General features: G+C 41.9%; 1 long non-coding RNA gene across 1 annotated transcript in view; it reads right to left on the minus strand.

Annotated features, from left to right (window-relative positions):
* Positions 1–7,699: 7,699 nt before the first annotated feature.
* LOC126276164 (uncharacterized) overlaps positions 7,700–21,013 on the minus strand; it is a 104,456-nt gene continuing 91,142 nt past the window's right edge. Inside the window, exon 3 of the long non-coding RNA XR_007550603.1 lies at positions 7,700–9,422. This is a non-coding gene — a long non-coding RNA (uncharacterized LOC126276164). The remainder of the gene's footprint in view (positions 9,423–21,013) is intronic.

The raw sequence follows: 21,013 nt of genomic DNA on the forward strand, positions 1-21,013 counted from the left end.
AATCTACAAATGCTATAAATGTAAGAATAAGGTACCCAAAAGAAATAAGCTATTTTTGTTCTTCACTATCCAGATTAAATACTTTTACTGTCTCTTCGATTTACGCAACAGGTTTTATTGTACCAATCAATTTGAATCGCAGAATCTGTAATCCTTAAATGATTTTTGACTATCAGAAACAGTGTGGTTATTGTGGTGTTTGTTCCTAAGACTAGTCTGATATAACTTCCCGCGGTAGCCTCTCTCCAAAACTATCGCAACCTATGTCAATTTGAATCTACTTATTGTATTCAAATGTTGGTCTTCCTCTACAATTTTATCCCTATTCTTACCTCCATTGCTAAACTGGGAATGCCTTAGTGTCTCCTGATATGTCCTATCAACAGATCCCTACATTTAGTAAAATTGAACCATAAAATTCTTTTTTTTCAGTTACAGCAGGACGTCCTCATTTGTCAGTCGACGTAACTATCTAATTTTCTGCAGCACAACGTCTCTAAAGCTTCTATCCTCTTCTTGTCTAAACTGTACATCGGACACCTTTCATTTCTATACAAGGCTGCACTCCAGACAAATACTTTCGAAAAAGACTTATAAATTCATTATTTATGTTCGATGTTAACAAATTCTTATTTTTCAGAAATGCTTTTCTTCCTATTGCTGCTCTGAATTTTAGAACCTCTCTACTTCTGTTATTTTGCTGCCCAAATAGTTAAACTCATCAGTTACTTTTGTGTCTCATTTGCTAATCTATTTCCCTTAACATGTGCTAATCTATCTCCCTTGACTTTGCTATTGATGCGGGACACTATCCATTCCTTTGAACTGCTGTTCCAAGTCCTTTGTTACCTCTGATAGACCTACAATGTCATCGGCACCTAGATTTTTTATTTCTTCCCCCTGAACTTTAGTCCTCTTCCAAAATTTTTCCTTAGTTTCCATGCTACTTGCTCACTGGACATATTGAGAAAGACCAGAGAAAGGCTACAATCCTTCCTTATTTCCTTTTCAACAACTGCTTCCCTTGTTTTGTCCTTACACTGTTATAATCGCAGTATGGTTTCTGTACAAATTACAGATAACATTTTGCTTCCTGTACTTTCTCCCTGACAGCTTTAGAGTTACAAAAAGTGTATTTCCGTTAATATTGTCTAAATCTACAAATACTACCAACGTAGAAATAATGTACTCAAAATAAATCAGCTATCTTTGTTCTCAACTATCTAAACTGAACAATTTTATTGTGTCTTCCATTTTCAACATAAAAGCTAGACACTTGTTGTACAGTCTTTGGTAACATTTTTTATTCTTTAACATTAAGAGGGGTCGTACTGAATAACAGTTTCTGAAAATAACATAACATGGATGTAACGGTGACTTATTGCGCAAAAAATTGAATTTGCTTCGTGCAGAGATGCAAAATGTCTAATTCTAATATACAGTAATCTCCTTGTAATCACGGCAGTTATACGGACACAACGATTGCTTATTGGCTAAAGTTCTTCAGTCAGAATATTATTCCTTGTTTTGATCGGATCAGATGTGCAAGAGAAAGTTATACCATATTCCCTCCATGTCGCTGAAGTATAAGGCATTATTAAACAATGTTCATTATCGTTTTATATTTACGACAAATGCTAACGATCAAACAAGAGGGCAAAAATGGAGGATAAGCAATGGTATTCTGTGGTACCTTCGCAGCTCGTTGTAAAGCTAGACGGAGGTTCCAGCAGAAGATGGCCGAATACACAAAGCAAGTTTAATCTTTGCCAGGCGCGGCAGAACGGCGGCGAATATTTCTCCATTTGGTCGGCAGGCGCCCAGCAGGTAAGGGATTAAATGCGAGCTCCTGAACGAGAAAACATTCGCTCTAAACTCCCGTGTCTGCGCCGCCTGACGTATGGGCAGCATATTTCAAACGCAGAACAGACGCGCCTTAGTTCCCTACCACGGCGGTCTTTGCGTCGGCGGTCGCTGCGAAGCTCGTACAGCCATAGCGGCGGCCCCTAGCAGCAGGCCACTCGTTTAACAGCCCTGTTGTGCGGTCCGTCTCAGAATGCGGAAGTAGGCGCGGGCGGTAGAAAGGAGGGAAAGCGTGCCACATCCCTAAGGTCGGCGGCTTGGTGGCAGCTGATAAGAGCAAAAAGTGCCAGGCGCGGAATGCAGTTGGGAATAGCAAATCTGGAAGGCTTCTCGAAAACGCTTACGCAACATTATTTCCGATACACGTGCATGGAATGTATGGCTGTATGAAAAGGCGTAGGTGGGACCGTCTGCAGCTCGCCTTTACTCCGTAAGACTCTGCACATCGAAAGTGAGTTATTGCCAGTGTGGATCATAATAAGACAATGAAATACTCTGATTGAACACCGGAACATAACGTCTCAATTAAAATAAAATTTCATCACTAGGAAAAGAATAGTCAAGAGGAAATGCAAAATTATAACAGTATTACAACGTTTTCTAACTATCTTTGGGAAACAATCGGCTCCCAAGACATCGAATAAACTACCGAGAAAAATAAAAGGAATACAAAGGAACTGTGCCCTGGGGCAAGTAAGAAACAAGCACTGTCATACAAATTAAAAGAATGGAGGCTAATAATGTTCGACTAAATCTTCAGGCTTTCCCGGAGATCTAATGACGTGTCGTCCGGTGTTCTGCCGGACATCAGCGTCGTACGTGCACGATATTTCGGTAACGTAGCTCGTAACCTTCATCAGGAATGACCTGAGATTACTCCTCGAGTGGGCCTAGTCCAGTATTTATGCCTGTGGCCTTCCCCCTTCACCGGGGGTTGCAGGTGTTCCCTCTGCGCCCGCGCCCGCTCGCTGCGACCTTCTAGAACGTTGCCGTCCCGTTTCACGCCCGCTGCGTTTCTGGACGTTCCCTCTGTGATCCGCGCCCACCAGAGCCGCTCCTGGATGTACGCTCTTCCTTCTGGTTCGTTCCGTTTCACGCCCGCTGCGTTTCTGGATGTTCCCTCTGTGATCCGCGCCCACCAGAGCCGCTCCTGGATGTACGCTCTTCCTTCTGGTTCGTTCCGTTTCACGCCCGCTGCGTTTCTGGATGTTCCCTCTGTGATCCGCGCCCACCAGAGCCGCTCCTGGATGTACGCTCTTCCTTCTGGTTCGTTCCGTTTCACGCCCGCTGCGTTTCTGGAGGTTCCCTCTGTGATCCGCGCCCACCAGAGCCGCTCCTGGATGTACGCTCTTCCTTCTGGTTCGTTCCGTTTCACGCCCGCTGCGTTTCTGGAGGTTCCCTCTGTGATCCGCGCCCACCAGAGCCGCTCCTGGATGTACGCTCTTCCTTCTGGTTCGTTCCGTTTCACGCCCGCTGCGTTTCTGGAGGTTCCCTCTGTGATCCGCGCCCACCAGAGCCGCTCCTGGATGTACGCTCTTCCTTCTGGTTCGTTCCGTTTCACGCCCGCTGCGTTTCTGGAGGTTCCCTCTGTGATCCGCGCCCACCAGAGCCGCTCCTGGATGTACGCTCTTCCTTCTGGTTCGTTCCGTTTCACGCCCGCTGCGTTTCTGGAGGTTCCCTCTGTGATCCGCGCCCACCAGAGCCGCTCCTGGATGTACGCTCTTCCTTCTGGTTCGTTTGGAATTCTAACTGAGGTACCAGGCGTTCCCGCTCCGGTCCGCTCCCGCTCACTGCGATCTGCTGGAGCGTTGACGTTCCGTTTACGGTCCGCTGCGGTTCCGGCTGCTCCCTCTGCAGTCTGCACCTGTCGGACCCCACTCCTGGACGTTCCATCTGCGGTCCGCTGTGCCTGGCACTCTGTCTGGTGATCCATCTCCACATCCACGCCTTCCTTTCTTCTATTTCTGGAGTGCTGCAGCTGTCTCCGTTGCTCCTTTGACAATTCCAGAGCAGTATCCCACGCTCTTCTTACCTCGTACCCCATGTCGCTGTTATGAGACTGTCAGTCACTTTTATCTCAATCGATTCCCTTATACCACTGGCCCAAGGGAATACCCTGAACCGCAGGGGGCGGAAAACAGAACGACAAAGTTCCATAAGATCGCAGCGAGCGGGCGCGGACCTCACAGGGAAAGCCTGCAAGCGCCGCTGGAGGTAGAAGGCCAAAGACATAAATACAGGGCCAAGTCGACTATGGGAGCAGTCTCAGGTCGTACCTGGGGAAGGTTACGAGCTATGCTACCGAAATATCGTGCAAGTACGACGCCCATATCCGGCAGAAAACCCAACTATTTTCGACTATGTTACAGTGATTAACCAACTGACTTACGTAAAGAATAAATGCTTTATCTGTCGCAGTTGTTGCAGATGGATCAGCACTTCAGTTACACAACGCCCTAGACTGCGACCTTGATGAAACACCTGCTGCTTCCCAAAGGAGAGAGATACTGTCAGAAAGAAAGCTACGAGAGTGGGTCATGTGCAGTTCCCCAAATTTGTTGATAAGGAAATTTATTCTCCAAGGACTTATGCAGTCAGATGCAGTGTAAAATTTTGCAAAGTTTACTAATTAATAGATTATTATAAATTTAATATACTTTTAAGTTTAATGCACTGCTATTTTGGTAGTGCCGTGGGTGACTAAAATCCGTTCTCTACTGCTCAAAACCAGGCAATTATTGCACATGACACGTCACCCAATGATCATAATTTCAGGACACTGTATAGCTGCTGTACTTTATTTCTTAACAATAAATTTTGTTAAGATCTTATTTCATTAAAAATGTTTAAAATAGAGATATTTTCACGTGATTTTAATCTCCCTAGAGTTGTCGACAGGTTTTAATGGTTATTCGTCATTCAAACAACATTCATGGTCGATTTCGGAATACACATTTCATCTTTAGAATCATATGAGGAACGAATTACATCTACACAATTAGGTCTCTGAATGGATAACCGATAGCCATCAGAACCACGTAAAGCGTCGAAGGGTGATATATGTGGTAAGATAGTACGTCAGGATACGGCTTCTTATCGGCTGCCTATACACTATTTCACTGAATCGATGTAGATGACTACAGTTCACCAATAGTACACCATTCCCGACGGCTAATTAAGGTAGTGTATTGTAGATCTCTCCACACCCTTCGATAGCCTTGAGAAACCCGTAACACCTTACTGGTCCCTGTATAAACTTCATTTAATTTATTTAGGGTAATATAAATAGTGCGAGAGATTTACATTTGTATGATAAATCCCTCCCCTTGAAAATTTCCCTCCTTCACACCTTCTCTGTGTTACCACAGATGAATTCTCACTGGTCTATACTAAAACAGCAGTACACGCGAGTTGCCTAGTTGTGTCCACCGCCCTGAGCGGATTGCGTAAGTTCTGAATAATTCTTGCCAACCTGCAGCCTTCTACAGTTATTCTCCCCTGCGCAGAAAACTGCACATAGGTCCTGAGTCCGTAATGAACTGTTAGCAAGGAACTGGTATTGCACAAATAATTAAATTTTGAGTAGGTATGTTTAAATGGGACACCTGTCGCTTTTTATTAGAATACGAGAAACTTCACAATTAAAACTCACTTTGTGAATCACAAATAATCTCCATTCTTCGCATTGTCATAGAAAATATATAAAACAAGGGATTGCGTATTTGTGTAGTTAGTTTCAAATTGTTCTTTGTTACATGTCCAAACAACCAGAGATTATTAATAATGTCCTTAAATGATACCGACCAAGGCAGACAACTCGTTTGTCCTCCGAGACTGCCTAACCAGCTCTGATCTCCGATCTTGCAGCCAAACCATTTCGCCCGCCATCCAAGCTACGCGCGATCCGGAAATCTCCAAAGTGCTTCGTCTACCTTTCCCTTCAGCAACTGTTTATTACTCTGCTGGTAATTAAGACTTTTGAAACAATCAAATGATAGCATGCTAGAGAGAGATGCTTTTATATGAAATGCAAGTAAATTCACTGTTTAGTTTTTCTAATATTAATAACAGTTTATCATTTTGACGCGCTACTTCTGAACGCAGTGGCCAGTCGAGGAGGAGGACCACAATTTAGGCGGTCTTTCTCACGATACTCGTACCGAACAAGGCATCTGTCACCGACACCTCGCACCACATTACGTCATCTTCCCACTGCTCTTGTAGCTGAATATGATGGCTGAAAAACCAGCAATATTATAAAGACATTAACTAATTATGGGTTTCAAAACAAGAATGTCTCCTTTCATCAAGACAATTGCCCCATTTGACCAGAAATTGTCTTTTCAATAGTATAATTGGTTTTATCCTAGCTGACCTGGTACTGATTGTAATTATTCGTAGAAATTCAGGATATTACCTATGTTCCAAACGTTCAACATAAGACATCATTACTATGATTCTGCCTCCCAATTGGCTTGAGAATTCCCGTTCTAAGCCAAGCGACTGACTCTCTTACCAGTTGAGCTCAGTTGGTTTCTCCAGCTGCTACAGTCCCTGTCCCAGTCATAGCTCAGACCGACGTAGATAGTCTGCCAGCTAATTATTATTAATTAGTCTAGAGTTTGTAAATTCTATCAAGTCAATACATGTAAATAAAATGAAATGGTGATAATTATACTCAGTTCACTTCTAGATGTCATCTATAGACGCAAGCTCATTCCAGACAAATTCATCCAATCACCCTTTTCTGCAATTTTTTTTTTTAAATCAGTAGTGAGATTCTGGCTGAGATACTGTTGGATAGTCTGTCAACGAGCTTCCATACTGACTCATATTGACGTTGAAGCAAGAAAAACTTTGGTCATAAATATGTGTAACATAGTCCCACAAAACTTCTTTATGGATGAAAATTTTTCAGGTAACGAAGAATTTGTAAAGGTCAAGAAATTTCACAGCATAAAACAGTTCTTTCACTGTGCGATCTGACCGCACGTCAATAAGTTCAAGCTGTAGCTTCTCACGTGCTGTATCAACCTCATCAGACATGGGATAAGAGAGCAAATTGAATTTAGGCTCAATTTTCTTACAGTCCTGAAATCGTCGTATGACTCACTCCTCCAAACTCTGCACACTATCTCCAAACATATTAGAAACGCATTCAGGAACACAGTTTTCCTAATAAAGGTAAATGGCAAAACCTGGCTTCAGTCGTTTTCCTTGCTAATAGACCTCTCTGAAAGATCGTACCTGCACCTGCTGTTCATGAGTAAACGTTGCAATGTCACATTCAGTTTATTAAATTTCTCAGATATACCAGCCTGCAAATATCAAATCTTATCTCCTTCATGTCCAGAAATACGAGGATTTCAGTCAGCAATACTCACTCCATTTTTACAATTTAACAAGGCTCAACAAACTCAAGCTATTGTGGAAATTACGTTTCTCCTCTGTAGCTCACAGAGTCGATAGTGCAGCTCTGATTGTGTGCACCACACCAACAATGGAACCTACCTCTATGGCATGCTTTAAGTCCAGCGCTGCTTTGCAAAGGCTCTCCTTATGCAAAATGCAACGGAAAGACAATATATCACTGAGTGTGTCTTGTGCTTCTATCTTAAAAACTGGCATTAGTTGTATTTCGAGTGCTGAATTCAAAACTGTTTTTAGTTTTTTCTGTCAGGGATAGTTTATGAGTAATCGCAATTGTATTTCTCTTTTCTGTTTCTGATATAGTGCAGCAAACATGAGGTGAAATTCTATAAACAAATTCACGTTTTTATGGTGTTATAATTTCATCACATTAATGGAGGGTGAGATATAACATATAACACAGTAATCTTTGTGTATACGATTTGCAGCATTTATTTGACATGCGAAAATACAGAAAATGGACAAACAAATAAGTCACTGTCTTGTAATGCACATCATTTTTTTATCTTGTATTTTTCATCTTTCTTCTCTCAAATTATATTCCAGAAATAATCTGCTAACCTAGAATGTACCCACTTCCCTTCATAACGCCTTTCTATGTTCGAAATGTCTTTATGGAATCTTTCGCCGCGTTCATCCAGTACGTCACTACTACTCTGTGAAGTAGTCCAGATGAGAGTCCATCATATGCACCTTCAAAGACGTATTGCATCCCAGATCTTGATATGCTTCGATCATGTCATTCACCTTTGCTTTGTAGTTAGTAGCTCTTCTTCTGCCCAGGAAGTTGTCTGGCACCATCTTGAAACAGTCCCATGCTGTCTTTTCTTTGTCAGTTAAATGTGCTTCAAAACTTACATCTTTCTGCAGTTCCTTGATTTGTAGGCCCACAAATACACCTTCCTTTATTTCTGCATCAGAAAGACTTGGGAATCTGGTAGCTAGATATGCAAACCCACTGCCTGTTGAATCCATGGCCTTTAGGAAGTGTTTTTTATTAGGCTAAGTTTGATATCACGCGGTGGAAGTAGTATATCTTCAGGTGCTACTAGACTTTCACGTTGTACATCCTTTTCGCCCACTTTCCATCTCAGCTTAGGCCATTTCCTTTTCACGTAGTGAGAATTTCTGTCTCGACTATCCCACTCGCAAAGAAACAGACATACTTCGTGCAGCCTTGTTGCATTCCCAGTACAATAGCAATTACTTTTCCATTTGTATTCATTGTATTGTAATGAATTTAGCATCCTTTGTACGAATTCTTAATTCTCTTTGGTCAAGCTGGTACTGGAACAGAGGGTATTTCATTTCCATTATGGAGCAAAACACCCTTGAGACTTGTTTTTGACGCATCTGTGAAAAGTCTCCACTCCTGTGAAATTTACTCGTAGGTGACGTTCAGCACTTTCATTAGGGCAGAAACGTCAATGCAAAGTGTCAGCGCTCTGTGAGTTGCAAAATACGAAATAAAGACATGTTCTCTGTGCCTGACACACTGATTTTAGTAATTTGGTGGAGTAGGTTATACTCTTGTAATCTTGAACCAAGCAGGTACACCTTTTGTTTACTTAGTCCAAGATCACGTACTAAATCATTTAAATCGGATAGTATTAACAAATGTGGCGATGACTCAGTTGTGCAGTGATATAAAGGATAATCATCTGTGATTTCTTCAGTATTACTTACTTCACTGTCACTCCGAATTTGACCTGAAGCTCTTCAAGGTACTGGAAGGCTGTCAGAGTGTTTCACTGGCATGCTCGCTCAAGGCAGTTCTGTGTAAACAATGTGCGTCTTCGATTTCTTGTTTGTAAAATCCTGAATTTTTGGTCGACAGAAATAACAGTCAGTGACGTGGTTGTTGGGTTCTCTCCATACCATGGGCACAGTGAACAGCACCACATTCTCTTTACCTTTCCACAACCGAATTAGTTTGCAGTAACATGTAGCACAATAGAAATGTGGTGTCCATTCTTTATCTTGATCTCCTACCTCTACTCCAAAGTAATGTTTACATGCTTTCTTTATAAATGTTGAAATTTTCTTCCTATTTCTCACAAAGGTGAACTTCCCACAGATATAGCAGAAGTTGTCTGGTTTATATCGACATCAGCGACGACGTGGAATTTCTGAAAATTTAAAAATACCACTTCAGTAATACACCTGTACTACACTAATACTAGAGAACTAGAGAAACACTGATATGTAAAAGAAAGCAGTCAATTTACCTTCAGCACCAGGCTAAACCAGTTTAAACACAGGAACTTACAAGTTCAACTGTGCTCGGAAATATGACAGAGACGGTTACTTGTCAGCCAAAACACCCACTTGTTAAGATCGACACAAATTACGGCTAACACCAGTGTTGTAAACTCGATGCACCTGCCTCTGGGAAGCGTGAAGGTTTACTGCCGAGGCAGCGACCGGCTGTGGCCGTTTGAGTTAATGAGTTATTGCAGGTGGTCGTAATGACATAGGTGGGCATGGTGGTAACCCAGTGGCATCTGATTATTCCCACCTACTGTTGAACAAGAAATTGTCACATTCCATCACTACTGGATGCGGCAACATACCCGTATTTCTCTATAGGGACCCTGTGTTTGCCATGACAAAGTATCCCTAACAACGTATTTTGTTTACATATTTGAATTTCCCACGGTAAACAGGTTTAGAAGCAAACACTTTAATACCTGAAATAGAACCCTTGTCGAAAAGTGTATTTCTTTTCAGGTTTAAAGAAGAGTCATACCTATTATCGATCTAGACTTAACAGATTTTAAATAATAAAGGCATGCCCTGATGAACTACACTTGAAGCTGTGTATAAAGACTGTTATTTATCCCATGGTGTATTTATAAGCACAATGGATATTCCATCTTGATGTCTGTAATGTGAAAGCTTTATTCATAAAACATCAAGTAACTGTTTCACCAATTTAAGGAGACTCCCAACTTCTTTTATTGAAAGTGACAACATTTATTGATAACCACATAATTTTCCCCAGAGTGCTCTTTCTTATCTGCGCCCTGAATATCTTTTATGTAAATGAATTCCTCTCTCTTCCTTTCTTCGTTTTCTATTACAGTTAGTAATCTTACATCTTCTGTTCAGGCAGTAGTTTTAGGATACCATTTTCTTCCACTGCCTCTGTGAATAGCGGAAACCATAAAATATTGGCTCAACACGCGTATATCCTTCTGAGTTCTTCGTTTTCCTCACTCTCATGTTTCCAGCAGTCGATCTCAGTAATAGCTCCATCACTGTGGCAGGTCTTATAGGTAATGGGAAACTGAGATTTTGCACAGTTGTTTTGGATTTCAGATGATTCAAACTATTTTGAGACGGAAATAGCAAACAAATTGTGTGATCCAAAAATGCTCAAGTGTGTGTGAATTCCTAAGGGACCAAACTGCTAAGGTTATCGTTCCCTAGACTTACACACTACTTAAACTAACTTATGCTAAGAACAACACACACACACCCATGTCCAAGGCAGGACTCGAATCTCTGGCGGGAGGGGCCGCGCAATCCGTGACATGGCGCCTCAAACCGCGCGGCCTCTCTGTGCGGCTTGTGTGATCCATTAGTTATTTCCAAATCAAGGAAACAGTTAACAGAGCCGCGCGGAGTGGCCACGCGGTTTAGGGCGCCATGTCACGGATTGCGCGGCTCCTCCCTCCCTCGGGCATGGGTGTGTGTGTGTTGTTCTTAGCATAAGGTAGTTTAAGTTAGTTTAAGGAGTGTGTAAGCCTAGGGACCGATGACTTCATCAGTTTGGTCCATTAAGAATTCACATAAACATTTGAACAAACAGTTAACAAAATTTGACGTCATCCCTTAACCCTCCAGTCAGTAGTAACACGCCAGATAGCAAGAATCAACTCCCCACTGTTACAGAAAAGTGGTTTGTGATTTTTTACACAGGCACAGGGTACTTCAGCGTTCCTGATCAGCAATGTTGCGATATCTCCATCTTCTCGATACGGATTTCCGGACAAAATGTCACTTGTTAGAATTCGAAGTAAGTTTAATGTGATTATTTTTGATCAGTTACGTCTGCAAAATAATTAAATTATTCCCCAACAGGTTAAACAAAGTGCTTTGCTTTCAAAAGTTTCGATTAATAGAGAAGGAGAAATTGATTAAATGCCAAAAATTGGGACTCACGTCTGCGCTAAAAAATGTCATTCTCATTCTTTGTGACACATACACCGCTGAACGTTGTAATATAGGAGTCTGGTCTTTGTGGGGCGACGTATAATTACAACTGACTACCGTGGATATTTCGCTAATCCGCGCTCAAGTCTTCAGTCTGCGGAACCGCTACGGCAAATTTCGCTCTAGTGTGGACCACATGATGAAACCGCACCGCCGCCGCACTCACGCTGATGCACCACCGCCCCTCTAAATTTCGCACATCAAACAACTGCTTCAGCGGTGGAACGTCTAACACAGCAGACTACCGTGCTATCGAAATTGCTGTCGCATATTACACTCTTGTTTCTCATGGCCTTTAAGAACATCCTATGAGACACATATTCACTTCAGAGAAGGCCACCCCTAGACCTGGCTACAATGAAGTACACAGTAGTGTGTGGCATGGGACACGAGTGTGTGGCGAATTCTGTATATTGTAGCTTTAATCTTGACTTACCGGGTGCACCGTTCATCTCGTCCCTCACATACCTGGCAAGTTTTAGAAGATGTACTTGTACAGCAGATATAGAAAACTTGTAACAATCTTTTAACGAGATTTGAAGATGATAATCAAGTTTACCAAAACCAGTAATCGACAACGAGCGATCCTGGCTAAGAAGTTCACTTTCTCTCAAGTAATTCATACAGATCGCCCCTTACCAATCATGATGAATAAACTAATAGATATATATTTCATGTAGGCTCAGAACGCCGGGGAGAAATTGAGAGCGGGATTATAATAGTATTTCCAGTTTATGAGAACTTCACTTCATACTTACGAGATCGAAAGCTGTAGGTATGAACGGCCATGTGGAGTTTTTCTTCCCTAACGTAAGGAACATCTCTGCACTCCGATGACTTTATAAGTTAGAGTGTCTTTAAAAATAGTCAACACCATAGATGGAATAAAACCGTCATATTTTGGACGTGGTACTATAACATATTCGCTGTAAACGGAGAGGGGACAGACAATCGATCTACCGCTACTGCATTCCCATATTGGCATCCAGCATGCTGAAAGAACTATTAGCGAACAAAGCTGCATCCACAGCAACTGTTTTAGATACGAAATTGCCGTGTACAGACAACTCGTTCAATTCTATTCAGTATCTCCTCATTCTTTACGTGATCTACACATCTAATCTTCATCATTCTTCTGTAGCACCACATTTCGAAAGCTTCTGTCCTCTTCTTGACTAAACAATTTATCGTCCATGTTTCACTTCCTTACATGGCTACGCTCCATACAAATACTTTCAGAAACGAAGAAACGACTTCCTGACGCTTAAATCCTCCACACACGATGTTAACAAATTTCTCTTCTTCAACAACGCTTTCCTTGCCATTGCCAGTCTACATTTTATATCCTCCCTACTTCGACCTTTATCAGTTATTTTGCTCCCGAAATAGCAAAACTCATTCACTACTTTAAGCGACTCATTTCCTAATCTAATTCCCGAAGCATCACCCGATTTCATTCAACTACATTCCATTATCCTCGTGTTGCTATTGTTGATGTTCATCTTGTATCCTCCTTTCAAGATACTGTCCATTCCGTTCAGCTGCTCTTCCCGGTCCTTTGCAGTCTCTGACAGAACTACAATGTCATCGGTGAACCTCAAAGTTTTTATTTCTTCTCCATGGACTTTAATTTCTACTCCCAATTTTTCTAAATGGTACATAGCCTTTTGCTCCCTGTATTTTAACCATGCCACCTTCAGAATTTGAAACAGACTATTCCAGTCAACACTGTCAAAAACTTTCTCTAAGTCTACAAATGCTATGAACGTAGGTTTGCCTTTCCCTAATCTATCTTCTAAGATAAGTCGTAGGGCCAGTATTGCCTCACGTGTTGCAACATTTCTACGGAATTGAAACTGATCTTCCCCGAGGCTGGCTTCTACCTGTTTTTCCATTCGTCTGTAAAGAATTGGTGTTAGTATTTTGCAGCTGTGGCATATTAAACTGATAGTTTGGTAATTTTCACATCTATCAACGCCTGCATTGTTTGGGATTGGAATTATTATATTCTTATTGGAGTCTGAGGGTATTTCGTCCGTCTTATACGTCTTCCTCACCAGATACTAGGGGTTTGTAAGGGCTGGTTCTCCCAAGGCTATCAGTAGTTCTAATGGAATATTGTCTACTCCCAGGGTCTTGTTCCGAACTAGATCTTTCAGTGCTCTGTCAAACTCTTTACGCAGTATCATATCTCCCATCACCTCTTCATCTACATCCTCTTCCATTTCCATAATATTGTCCTCAAGAACATCGCCCTTTTATAGATCCTCTATATAAGTCTTCCAGCTTTCTGCTTTCCCTTCTTTGCTTAGACTGGGTTTCCATCTGAGCTCTTGATATTAATGCAAGTGATTCTCTTTCCTAAAAGGTCTCTCTAATTTTCCTGTAGGCAGTATCTATCTTAAGCCTAATGATATACGTCTCTACATCCATTTATTTGTCCTCTAGCCATTCCTGCTTAGCCATTTTGCACTTCCCGTCGATCTGTTTTTCGAGACGTTTGTATTCCTTTTGCCTGCTTCATTTACTGCATTTTTGTATTTTCTCCTTTCATCAATTATCTTCAATATCTCTTCTGTTACCCAATGATTTCTATTAGCCATCGTGTTTTTACCTACTTGATCCTCTGCTCCCTTCACTATTTCATCTCTCAAAGCCAGCCATTCTTCTTCTACTGTATTTCTTTTTCCCATTCTTGTCAACCATTCCCTAATGCTCTTTCTGAAACTCTCTACAACCTCTGGTTCTGTCTGTTTATCAAGGTCCCATCTCCATAAATTCCCACATTTTCGCAATTTCTTCACTTTTAATGTACAGCTCATAACAAATAGTTTGTGGTCAGAGTCTACATCTGCCCCTGGAAATGTCTTACAATTTAAAAACTTGTTCCTAAATCTCTGTCTTACCATTATATAATCTATTTCAAACCTTACAGTATCAAATGGCTCTGAGCACAATGGGACTTAACATCTGAGGTCTCAGTCCCCTAGAACTTAGAACTACTTAAGCCCAACTAACCTAAGGACATCACACACATCCATGCCCGAGGCAGGACTCGAACCTGCGACCGTAGCGGTGGCGCGGTTCAAGACTGAAGCTCCGAGAACCGCTCGGCCACACCGGTCGGCCCTGACAGTGTCTCCAGGCGTCTTACATGTATACAACCTTCTTTCATGATTCTTGAACCAAGTGTTAGCTATGATTAAGTTATGCTCTGTGCAAAATTCTACAAGGTTTCTTCCTCTTTCATTCCTTACCCCTATTCCATATTCACCTGCTACGTTTCCTTCTCTTCCTTTTCCTACTTTGTTGCTGTGGTCTTCAGTCCAGAGACTGGTATGATGCAGGTCTCCATGCTACACTATCCTTTGCAAGCTTCTTCATCTCCCAGTACCTACTGCAACCTACATCCTTCTGGATTTGTTTAGTGTATTCATCTCTTGGTCTCACTCTACGATTTTTACCCTCCACGCTGTCCTCCAATACTAAATTGATGATCCCTTAATGTCTCAGAATATGTCATACTTACGAGAAATTAAAGGCCATGGGAAACAGAAACGAAACAGGAACGGCAAGAAGATGGATGTTATGCCACATTAAAATCTCAAATTCCTACAAGGCCATGGATTACGAAGACGTATTTGGGCCTGTCTACGATTTAGCCATGCCTCTTTTCCTCTACATCTGTATCGGATCAACATTCACGGTTCTCCGGCATCTGACTGTAATTCTGAGTCAGAAGGTGACGCAGGCTACATCTTGTTTTCGTGTCCCATGTCCCGTATTTGACTGTGAACGATCGGAGTTTTTGAACTCTTTGATAAGTATCAGTTACTTCTTCCCTCACACAGCTTCGTCTCTTTTCGTTACTAAAGGTATCCGGATTTACAAAGCGTTAATTTCCTTAAGACTGTGAGGAAAAAATCTGTAGATACTAACAGTAACCATATATTCATTAATCTGTATCACTTTAAAATTAACGAATAGTGTGAATCGATAACACAAACGTGTCTCGATTATATGGCAAATATTTGGTATGGAAAAAAATTGTCACGGCTTGAGCATCCGATTCCGTAAACATGTATAACGGGAGTAGGTTTTGTTATGAATAGGAACAGTGAGTTACTGTGAACCAGTGATGGGGCTGTTCCCATCAGAATCGACAGCAACCCAACACCAACAGCAAAATACCGAGAGAGGTAGAGAAAGCATATGAAGATATTGAATGGGTAATGCGGTACGTAATGGGAGATGAAAAGCTAATGGTCATTGAGGGCTAGAATGCTGTTTACCGAGTGAGGTGTTGCAGTGGTTAGCAAGATGGAACGGCATTCGAGAGGACGGTGGTTCAAACCTGCGTCCGGCTATCCAGAATTAGGTTTTCCATTATTTCCCTAAATCGCTCCTAGCAAATGTCAGAATGGTACCTTTCAAAGGGCATGGCCTATTTCCTTTCCCATCCTTGATACAATCCGAGCTTGTGCTCCGTTTCTAATGACGTCGATGTTACGGGATGTCTTCCCTCCTTGCAATGCGATTGTAGGGGAAGTAGTAGAGTAGATGAACGGATTACTGGAGAACATGGACTTGGTAGTATCAATAAGAGAGAAGAGTCTAATTCAGTTCTGCTGTAAATGTCAGCTAGTAATAACGAATACTCGGATCAAGAATCACAAGAGAAGGAGGCATACGTGGTAAAGGCTGTAACCTTAGGGGAAAACTGCACTTACATTAAATCATGGTCAGTCAAAGATTCCGAAATCAGATATTGGATTGCAAGGTGTACCCATGAGCAGGCATAGACTCAGATCATAATCTAGTAATGATGAAGATTAGGCCGACTTTTAAGAGACTAGTCAGGGACAATAAATGCTCAAAGTTGTGGTCTACGAAAATACTAAGGAATGAAGAGATAGTTGAAGTTCTCTGAGGCTATAGATACTACGTTATTGAATAGCGCAGTAGCCAGTTCAGATGAGGAATGGGCATCTCTAAAAAATCGCACTCACAGAATTACGAAACAAAAACATAGATACATGGAACGTAACCGCGAAGAAACCACGGGTAAGATAAGAAATACTACAGATGATCGATGTAAGAAGAAAGTACGCCGGACGGGGTGGCCGAGCGGTTCTAGGCGCTACAGTTTGGAACCGCGTGACCGCTACGGTCGCAGGTTCGAATCCTGCCTCGGGCATGGATGTGCGTGATGTCATTAGGTTGGGACTATGACCTCAGAAGTTGAGTCCCATAGTGCTCAGAGACATTTTTTTTTTTTTGAAGAAAGCACAAGAATGTTCAGGGAATTTGGAAATACAGACATACAAATCACTTAGGAAGGAAATAAATCTGAAGAGCATGGAAGCTAGGGCGAAAAGGCAGCATGAAAAATGTGAGGAAGTCCAAAAAGAATTGATAGTCGGAATGCTTGACTTAACAAACAGATAAATCAAAACAGTCTTTGCTAAATTAACAGCAAGGGTGGTAGCATTAGGGGTGTAACTGGAATTCCACTGTTAAATACAAAGGAGAGAGGGGGTAGGTGGAAGGAGTACAAAAATGGTTCAAATGGCTCTGAGCACTATGGGACTTATCTTCTAAGGTCATCAGTCCCCTACCACTTAGAACTACTTAAACCTAACTAACCTAAGGACATCACACACGTCCATGCCCGAGGCAGGATTCGAACCTGCGACCGTAGCGGTCGCGCGGTTCCAGACTGTAGAGCCTAGAACCACTCGGCCACCCCGGCCGGCGGAAAGAGTACACTCAAGGCCTCTATGACAGGGAAGATTTGTCTGATGTGATAAAAGAAGAAACAGTAGTCGATGTAGAGGAGATAGCAAATCCACTATTAGAATCATGATTTAAGAGGGCTTTGGAGAGCCTAAGATGAAATAAGGCATAAGGGATAGAGAATATTCCGTCGGAGTTTCTAGTCATTGGAAGAAGTGGCAACAAAATGGCTATTCACAGTAATGCCCGTTGGTGTACAGTATGTACGAGACTGAGGATATGCCATCAGATTTTCGGAAAATCATCCACACAGTTGCGACGTTTGCTAGAGGCGGCAAGAGCGAGAATTATCGTATAATCAGGTTAACAGCTCATATATCCCAGTACCTGACAAGAATAATATACAGAAGTATGGAACAGAAAGTTGGGGATGTGTTAGAAGACGATCAGTTTGGCTTTAGGAAGGATAAAGGCACTAGAGGGGCAGTTCTGACGTTGCAGTTGATAATGGAAGCAAGACTAAAGAAAAATCAAGACACTTTCATATGGTCTGTCAACCAGAAAAAGCGTTCGATAACATCAACGTCAACGTGAAAGATGTTCGAAATAATGAGAAAAAATAGGGATAAGCTTTAGAGAAAGACTGGATATACGGGGTGTTACAAAAAGGTACGGCCAAACTTTAAGGAAACATTCCTCACACACAAAGAAAGAAAATATATTATGTGGACATGTGTCCAGAAACGCTTACTTTCCATGTTAGAGCTCATTTCATTACTTCAAATCACATTAATCATGGAATGGAAACACACAGCATGAGAACGTACCAGCGTGACTGCAAACACTTCGTTACAGAATATATTCAAAATTTCCTCAGTTAGCGAGGATACATGCAGCCACCCTCCGTCGCATGGAATCCCTGATGCGCTGATGCAGCCTTGGAGAATGGCGTATTGTATCACAGTCGTCCACAATACGATCACGAAGAGTCTCTACATTTGGTACCGGGGTTGCGTAGACAAGAGCTTTCAAACGCCCCCATAAATGAAAGTCAAGAGGGTTGAGGTCAGGAGAGCGTGGAGGCCATGGAATTGGTCCGCCTCTACCAATCCATCGGTTCCCGAATCTGTTGTTGAGAAGCGTACGAACATTTCGACTGAAATGTGTAGGAGCTCCACCGTGCATAAACCACATGTTGTGTCGTACTTGTAAAGGCACATGTTCTAGCTGCACAGGTAGAGTATCCCGTATGAAATCATGATAACGTGCTCCATTGAACGTAGGTGGAAGAACATGGTGCCCAATCAAGACATCACCAACAATGCCTACGCAAACGTTCACAGATCTGTGTTGATGACGTGTTTGCACAATTGCGTGCGGATTCTCGTCAGCCCACACATGTTGATTGTGAAAAATTACAATTTGATCCCGTTGGAATGAAGCCTCATCCGTAACGAGTACATTTGCACTGCAATGACGATTGACACATTGTTGGATGAACCATTCGCAGAAGTGTTCCCGTGGAGGCCAGTCAGCTGCTGATAGTGCCTGCACTCGCTGTACATGATACGGAAACAACTGGTTCTCCCGTAGCACTCTCCTTTCAGTGACGTGGTCAACGTTACCTTGTACAGCAGCAACTTCTCTGACGCTGACATTAAGGTTATCGTCAACTGCACGAAGAATTGCCTCGTCCATTGCAGGTGCCCTCGTCGTTCTAGGTCTTCCCCAGTCGCGATTCATAGGCTGGAATGCTCCCTAAGACGCCGATCAATTGCTTCGAACGTCTTCCTGTCGGGACACCTTCGTTCTGGAAATCTGTCTCGATACAATCGTACTGCGCCACAGCTATTGCTCCGTGCTAATCCATACATCAAATGGGCATCTGCCAACTCCGCATTTGTAAAACCACGTTCGTGATGAACACTAACCTGTTGATGCTACGCACTGATGTGCTTGATGCTAGTACTATAGAGCAATGAGTCGCATGTCAACACAAGCACCGAAATCAATATTACCTTCCTTCAATTTTGCCAACTGGCAGTGCATCGAGGAAGTACAGTACATACTGACGGAACTAAAATGAGCTCTAACATGGAAATTAAACGTTTCCGGACACGTGTCCACATAACATATTTTCTTTATTTGTGTGTGAGGAATGTTTTCTGATAGTTTAACCGTACCTTTTTGTAACACCCTGTATACAATATGTTGAAGAACGAAGAGGGAAAAATAATACTGTAAGTCCAAGAACGAATTACTTGCTCGAATCAAAAAGGGTGCAAGACAGGAATGTAGTCTTTCGTCTCTTTCGGTTCAGTTTGTACAAAGAAAAAATTAATGATAGAAAATAAAAGTTTAAGAGTGGGATTAAAGTTCAGGATGAAAGGTTGTCAATGATTTGCTGATGACATTGCCATCTTCTGTGAAAGTAAAAAAAATTCTAGAGCCCCTGAATGGAATGAACAGTCTAATGATGATAACAGAATGTGGATTGAGAGTAAATCAAGAAAGACGAAAGTAATGAGAAGTGGCAGAAATGAGAACGCAGAGAAGCTTAATATCAGAATTATGGATCACTAAGTAAACGAAGTTAAGGATTTCTGCTACCTAGGCAGCAAAATAACCCATTATGGACAGAGGACATAAATAACAGGCTAGCACTGGCAAGAAGGGCATTCCTGGTCAAGAGACGTCTACTAATATCAAACATAAACTATTTTGAGGATGTATGTTTGGAGCAGAGCATTGTATGGTAATGAAACGTGGACAATAGGAAAACCAGAGCAGAAGGGAGTCGAAGTGTCTGATTTGTGAGGAGGTTCTCCGCCGAATCGACTTCGAAAGGAATATATGGAAAACATTTGCAAGAACAAGGGACATGGTGACAGTACATCCGTTTAGACATGAGAGAATAACTTTTATGGTACTGGAGGGAGTGGTAGAGGGTAAAAACTGTAGAGGAAAGCAGAGATTACGATACGTCTAGAAAATAACTGATGACATAGGTTGCAGTTTTTACTCTGAAATGAAAAGGTTGGCACAGGAGAGAGATTCGTGGCGGATTGCATCAAACCAGTCAGAAGGCTGATGACTCAAAAAACAAAACCGGAACAAAATATATGTATTATTGTATATTCTCTGTAGTGTTATGTATTCTAATTAAACTTACGTTGTAGATGGATAAATAGAGTACGAACTGTGGGTGCGGAATATAAAAGAGTACGTGATCGGATATTAAAACACCCTTAATGAATTGAGGGGTCATGTCATGGACTGCGCAGCCTCTCCCGCCGGATGTTCGAGTACTCCCTCGGGCATAGGTGTTTGTGTTGTTCTTAGCATAAGTTAGTTTAAGTAGTGTGTTAGTCTATGGACTGATGACCTAAGCAGTTTGGTCCCTTAGGAATTCACATACATTTGAGCATTTTCTTTTAGTTGCGGTTAAGCAATATCAACAGATGGTTGCCAAAATACTATGAATAGTATCTAACTGAAAATTTCAAAGGACCTACAACCTAGGTCCACTCTGCCCAATTTCAGCTCATGGCACACAACCGGTTAGGGAAGGATAGAGAAGAAATTAAGCCATTTTGTTTTGAAAGAAACCATCCAGGCGCTTTCCTAACACAATTTATGGAAACTACTGAAAAAATAAATTTGGGAGGCCGGACCGGAATCTAAACTACCATCAAAAATTGGTTCAAATGGCTCTGAGCACTATGGGACTTAACTGCTGAGATCATCAGTCTCCTACAACTTAGAA

Source organism: Schistocerca gregaria, chromosome 1, assembly GCF_023897955.1.
Source record: "Schistocerca gregaria isolate iqSchGreg1 chromosome 1, iqSchGreg1.2, whole genome shotgun sequence".
Lineage (NCBI taxonomy): Eukaryota > Metazoa > Arthropoda > Insecta > Orthoptera > Acrididae > Schistocerca > Schistocerca gregaria.